Raw genomic sequence first — 6,132 nt, forward strand, 5'->3', positions numbered from 1 at the left:
GTTGATTTTTTGTTGTTTTGGGTCCCCCTCATGGGGCAATTAGGTCAAGGTATCCCTACCTTGTCCTCTTATATTACTTTTCAATTGTTACATCTCAGGACAGAGGACTAACAGGCACATGCATCAAAAAGAGAGTTTGCGAGTCCTTATTTGCGAATTTTAAGGAATCGCAAATAAAGACTCGCAAAACACGATGCAACAAAAACATTGCGAGAATATTGCGAATCGCTAAAAATCGCTAAATAAATTGCGATTTCGGCATTTGCGAACTCGCTATTAGCGATTTCGCAATTAGCGAAATCGCTAATACCGAAGTCGCTTTTTGATGCATCCTGATGACATCACAACCAGGAAGTGAGCAGCACCAGCCTCATTTCCAGTGCACAGTGTCAGGGAGAGGAGGGAGCTGGCTCTGGGAGCAGAACAGGAGTGTGACAGAGACAGAAGAAAAACTTGTGATATCAAATGGAAGCCTCACAAACAGCAGAGGAGAGCCAAACAGGCAGGAAACGCAAAATTAAATTTGCAGAAAAAGAAATTGACACCCTCATTGAGGGAGTAGTCCACAGCCATGACAAGCTGTTTGGAAAGGCATCATTGAAAGTGGCAGAGCAGGAGAAAAGGAAAATCTGGCTCCGGATCCAAAACAGGGTCAATGCCATTGGGGTGACACACCGCACCATTGAAGAACTCAAAAAACGATGGTACGACTTGCGCAGTCGGGCTAAGGTGCGCATAGCTGACCGCCTGAAGGAGGCAAAGAAGACAGGAGGGGGAACACCAACAGACACTGGGAACACTCCCATGGAGGACTTGATTGAATCCACCATCCAGCCAGAAGCTGTTGTTGGTGTGACCCAGCTGGACACGTCCGGAGCAGCAAACACATCTGAAGGTAAGATGAATGTATGTTTTCTTAGTGTTACAAAATGTAAAGGTAGAACTCGACCACAGCACAGCCCAAGTGCAGACCCTGAACATCCAGTACACAATGCATTCAGTAGGTGAGGGGCATTATGGGAGATGTAGTCAGGTCAAGCAGTTAAAATGTCAAATCTCAGAGTAACAACCCAAAAAAGCTTAATAGAGTATAAAATCATTTACAAAGGCAGAAATTTATTACTGTGCAATTAATATCACAGACATGAAATAATACAGTGTTGCACTGTTTCACCTCACAGATGCACAACGTGTAGAAGATGTGGATAGCGATTCCCCAGACATGCAGGACACCAGCGCAGGTGAACAGATGGACACACCTGTGGTGCAAATAAATCCCTCACGTCCAACAAAGTCACGCAGGGCTACTGTTCCATCCCTAGTCACCATGGAGTGTGAAGATGATGAGGCTGATGCAACACCAGGTGGCAGCCATGGCCAGACAACTTCCATCACACAAACACAACCACAGGTCCCCAGAACTAATCACAGAGCCCGGCGTAGGAGAGGAAGAGCACTCAGGACACAGCAGGAGGAGCAACCAAGTGATGTCTGGGGTGGTCTTGAGGGACAGATGCTCCGTATGCAGCGCCTGCAGACAAAAAACACACGATTAGTACAATTGCAAGTTGGCAAGATGGCTAGCAACATAGCAGTACTGTCAGAAAGTGTGCAGCAACTGAGCAAGGTGATGCATGAGGGAAATGTATCCCAGAAGAGACAGCATCGTCAACTAATGCTGCAATTGAAAATGTTTGCTAAATCAAACAATAGATTGGCCACGACAACTGCACTGCTGGCACGTAGGTCTGTGACCATGCAAACTGAAATGTGCCATTGGAGCGGCGATGTGGCTAAAGCACTGGACCAGGTCACCAATGCAGTTGATTTGCTAAATGCTTCCACAATTGCGGCCAACAATTCCACGCCCGAAGAGGGTAGTGAGGGTGGCTCAAGCCTAAGTAGTGTGGCAGTTCCAGTCCGCACTGCAGGAAGACGCAACACACGCAGCAGTACCCCCGCCGCTTCCAACATAACGGATGACAATGCTGGGTCTGACAGGCGTCTGGGTGTTCGTGGGAAAAAGCGCTAGACTGGCATGTACAAGTGCATTCCACTATGGTGACGTAACCATTTATTTGGATTTGACTTTTCACAGAGTGACAAGTGAATTGACATTTGCAAACCACTTATGTCCATTGCACTGGTCAGATTACAAGTGTGCTTGAACACTCATGGCAATTTTATTTAATTAAAGAATACTCTGATAGCAATAGTCAGTTTCTGTGTCATCATTACTCACCTCAGAAATAATTTTGTGTGATGTCAAATCTTCTCCTACGCCCTTCTGCTGCGCCTGCCCCTTGTGCTGCATGGTGTTGTGGCACTTGCTGGTTCCCATCCTCCGAATCGCTGTCAGACACCTCGATGTCCATTCCTCCCCTTGTCGCTATGTTGTGCAGCATGGCACATGCCGCTACTATCTTGCAGCATTGTTCAGGGTTGTACTTCAGTGCTCCACCGGTCTTATGTAGACATCTGAATCGGCTCTTCAACAGCCCAAATGTGCGCTCTATGATGTTCCTTGTCGAAATATGTGCTGCATTGTACCTCTGTTGATTGGCAGTTGTGGGATTGAGGTAAGGCGTCATTAGGTAATTACGCAAGGCGTATGCGCTGTCACCTACATGTAATGGAGCAAAGAGTCAGTGGCAGCTTCACATTGACATACGTACAATGACAGTGATAAACTATAACACATATTTACCAAGCAGATGTCCCTCTCCAAATTCTCCCCTGACAAGACGGGTGTGTATGCCACTTTGCCTGAAGATATAAGAGTCATGTGCACTCCCTGGAAATTGCGCAACAATGTCAGTGATAATGTTTTTGGCATTGCAAACAACCTGAATATTGAGGGAATGGTAAGATTTCCTATTTCTATATATATATTCCTGTGTTGCAGGGGGACATATTGCAACGTGGGTGCAATCAATACAACCCAAAACATGTGGGAAACGAGCTATCTGGTAGAACTCCTGTTTGGTTTTTGCAAGGTCAAGCGCGGTGGTAGGGAACTTGATATGAGACCCGATCACGGCCATCATGGCATCAAGGAATGCTTTCAATATTCTTGAAAGTGCGCTTTGTGACACACCTCCCGCAACAGCAATGACCCCCTGAAAACTGCCTGACGCCAGAAGGTGTAGGCAACATAGGACCTGCACATGCGTTGGGATGGCATTGGTCCTACGTGTCTGTCGTTGCATTATGGGGTCCAATTCATTGATTAGGTCATGGATCATTGCTGCATTGAGCCTATACTTGTCGTATATCTCATCCTCTTGCTGGCCTAGCAAAGTTATGCGGACTCTGAAGATGCGCTCATTCATTCGCCTCCGTCTCTGTGCGGCAGCCTGCAGCCTCATCCTCCTCGCCATCAGGTAAATCCCTGCCATTGTGAACAGTGCTGGCTCATTCTGGGTGTGTTTAAATGGGTTTCAGTTGGTTTTCACCTGTCTGTGATTTGCACTCATGATTACCACCTGGTTGTGATCCTTCTTATTTAGCGATCGCTAATTTGCGATTTTCATGGAAATCGCTATTTGCGATTTGTCATGCATACATTTTGCGATTTGTTGTTTGCGATTCGGTAATTGGGACACGCTAATACCGATTCGCTATTTGATTCGCAGAATGTTTTGCGATTCCTTATATTTGCGAAAAAATGGATTTTCGCAAATATACAGTTGATGCATTTCAACACTGACTTTTGCGATCGCAAACGGCCTATTTTTGCGATTCGCACCCTTTGCGATCGCAAAAAGGTTTGATGCATGTGCCTGTAAGTCCACTAGCCCTGTGATGGCTACCAGTACCAGTGTTGTAGTGAGATGCCCCAAGGGAAATAATGCTCCCAGAGCCAATCAGAACACTCTATTTTTAAATTGGTGATCCTTCAAGAGTCTCTCGAGCCTCTCACAGACCCAAACATCCATATATACAATTATTTTTTAACCTTAATTTCCCAAAACCTGCTGAACAGATTTACACCAAATAACAAAAAGCACAATCTTCGGACCAAGATCTAGCTTCCTGCCAAATTTGATGTAATTCCATTCTGCAGTTTTTGCGGTAGCCCATGCTAGACGGAGCATCTCGAAACTTTCTATGCACAAACCAGTCAAAATGTAGCACCTTTTTGAACGTTTCGTTGAGATTTATAAAATAGTACCAAAGTCATTAGCAACACAAAAAACTCTTTTCCTAGGAAAGCTGACCTAACTATAACTTTCGACACTGTCTCCCACCGCCGTCTCACATCTAGACTCCACACAGGGAACCGCCCTCGACTGGCTCTGCTCTTTCCTCGCCGCAGAACCCAAAGGATCAGACTACTGCCTTTCCTCTCCGAACCCACAGAGACCAACTGCGGAGTACCCCAAGGATCATCGCTCAGTCCCACACTCTTCAACATCTACATGGCCCCCCTCGCCGCCATCATCAGACAGCATGGACTCAGCATAATATACCACACCAACGAAACCCAGCTCCTCCTCTCCCTCACGAATGGCCCTGAAACCACCAGACTCAGCTTCCAAGAAGGAATTAAAGACATCGCAGCTTGAATGAACAGCAGCTGTCTGAAACTCAACTCAGCGAAGACAGAAGTCCTCATCTTTGGACCTACCCCCTCAGCTTGGGACAACTCATGGTGACCCACCACACTCATCAACCCCCCACCTCCACAGATCATGCCTAGAACTTCAACATCATACTCTACTCTTCACTCACCATGATCCGACAGATCAACGCTGTCACCTCCACCTGCTTCAACACCCACTGCATCCTCTGCCAGACCTTCCAGTGGATCCCCCCGAAGCCAGAAAGACCATTACCCACACACTCATAACAAACAGACTGGACTACAGAAACGCCCTCTACACTGGAATCAACAAATCCCTGCTACACAAGCTCCAGACCATCCAGAACACCACAGCCAGACTCGTCCTCGACATGCCAGGACATGAGCATATCACCCAACACCCTTGAGACCTCCACTGTCTCCCCGTCAAGAAGAGAGTAACCTTCAAGTTACTTATTCATGCCTACAAATCCCTCCACAACACCGGACCCAAACACCTCAACGAAAGAGTCTCCTTCATGTACCCAAAAGAAACCTACGCTCCACCAACCTCACTCCAGCAGAAACCCGCGCATCTGCAGAACCAGAGCGAGCGGAAGAGCCTTCTCCTACTTTGCAGCCAAATCCTGGAACAAGCTCCCTGTCAACGTCAGACGCTCCCCCTACTCTGCACACCTTCAGGAGGAGCCTTATGACCTGGCTTTTTGGATGACTTGGAGCTTTACCCCCCCCCCCCCCCCAAGTGCCTTGAGACCCTCATGGGTGAGTATATCGATTGATAACTTATTAGTGGTGACCGCCACTAGTCCAACGAACAGGGAAAGAGACAAACTGCTTAGAGATACAGGAAGATGCATGTTTAGTAGCTGCATGGGTCTGAAAACAATGCCGGCTCCCTCAGGGGACGAGGAGCTGGCTGGGTCCATGGAGGCCTTGCAGGTCCCTCAGTCCCCAATGGAGAGGCCAGGCCCTGGGGGATGGGGTCCCTGGGGCCAAAATAAGCCTGGGGAGGGGTCTGCACGGCCCCCCTCCACTTTTTCTTTAAATAAAAAAATAAAGCCCGGGCAACGGGCGATAGGGTCTCTGGGGCCCAAATCAGCCCAGGGAGGGCCACGTGGCCCCCTTTCATTTTTCTTTAAATAAATAATAAAGGCCGGACCCTGGGGGATGGTGTCCCTTGGGCCCAAATTGGCCCAGGGAAGGGGGACCATACAGCACCCCTATCTAATACAAAAAGTTTACAAAAAAAGACCAGCAAGTCACTGAGGCCCACCCCCTTTCTCCACCACTCTGCAAACGGACCAGCTGGCGCACTGCTGGTTGAGGGATGAAGTCCCCTTTGATGCTGAGGGTCCTTGAGGGCCAACAAGCCCCCCTGATATCTCCGGTAAGTCCCACACAGTGGGATTGCTGAGAGGTCACCAGTAGTGCACCAGGAGGTGTGCTTGCATAGTGGTGGTAACAGGGGGTGTGACCTATGAAGACCTCTCACAATCCCACTGTGTGGGACTTACTAGAGGTAGGAGGGGGATAGTTGGGCCCCAAGG

At 48.1% G+C, this 6,132-nt stretch overlaps 1 long non-coding RNA gene across 1 annotated transcript; it reads right to left on the minus strand.

Moving 5' to 3' along the window:
• Positions 1-1,096: 1,096 nt before the first annotated feature.
• On the minus strand, positions 1,097-2,625 carry LOC146823205 (uncharacterized). Its single transcript, XR_014962143.1, has 2 exons — positions 2,243-2,625; positions 1,097-1,531 (listed from the first exon to the last, which is right to left on the minus strand). It is a non-coding gene; the product is annotated as an uncharacterized LOC146823205 (long non-coding RNA).
• Positions 2,626-6,132: the final 3,507 nt, after the last annotated feature.

The sequence above is a fragment of the Triturus cristatus genome, chromosome 5_2 (assembly GCF_964204655.1).
Source record: "Triturus cristatus chromosome 5_2, aTriCri1.1, whole genome shotgun sequence".
Lineage (NCBI taxonomy): Eukaryota > Metazoa > Chordata > Amphibia > Caudata > Salamandridae > Triturus > Triturus cristatus.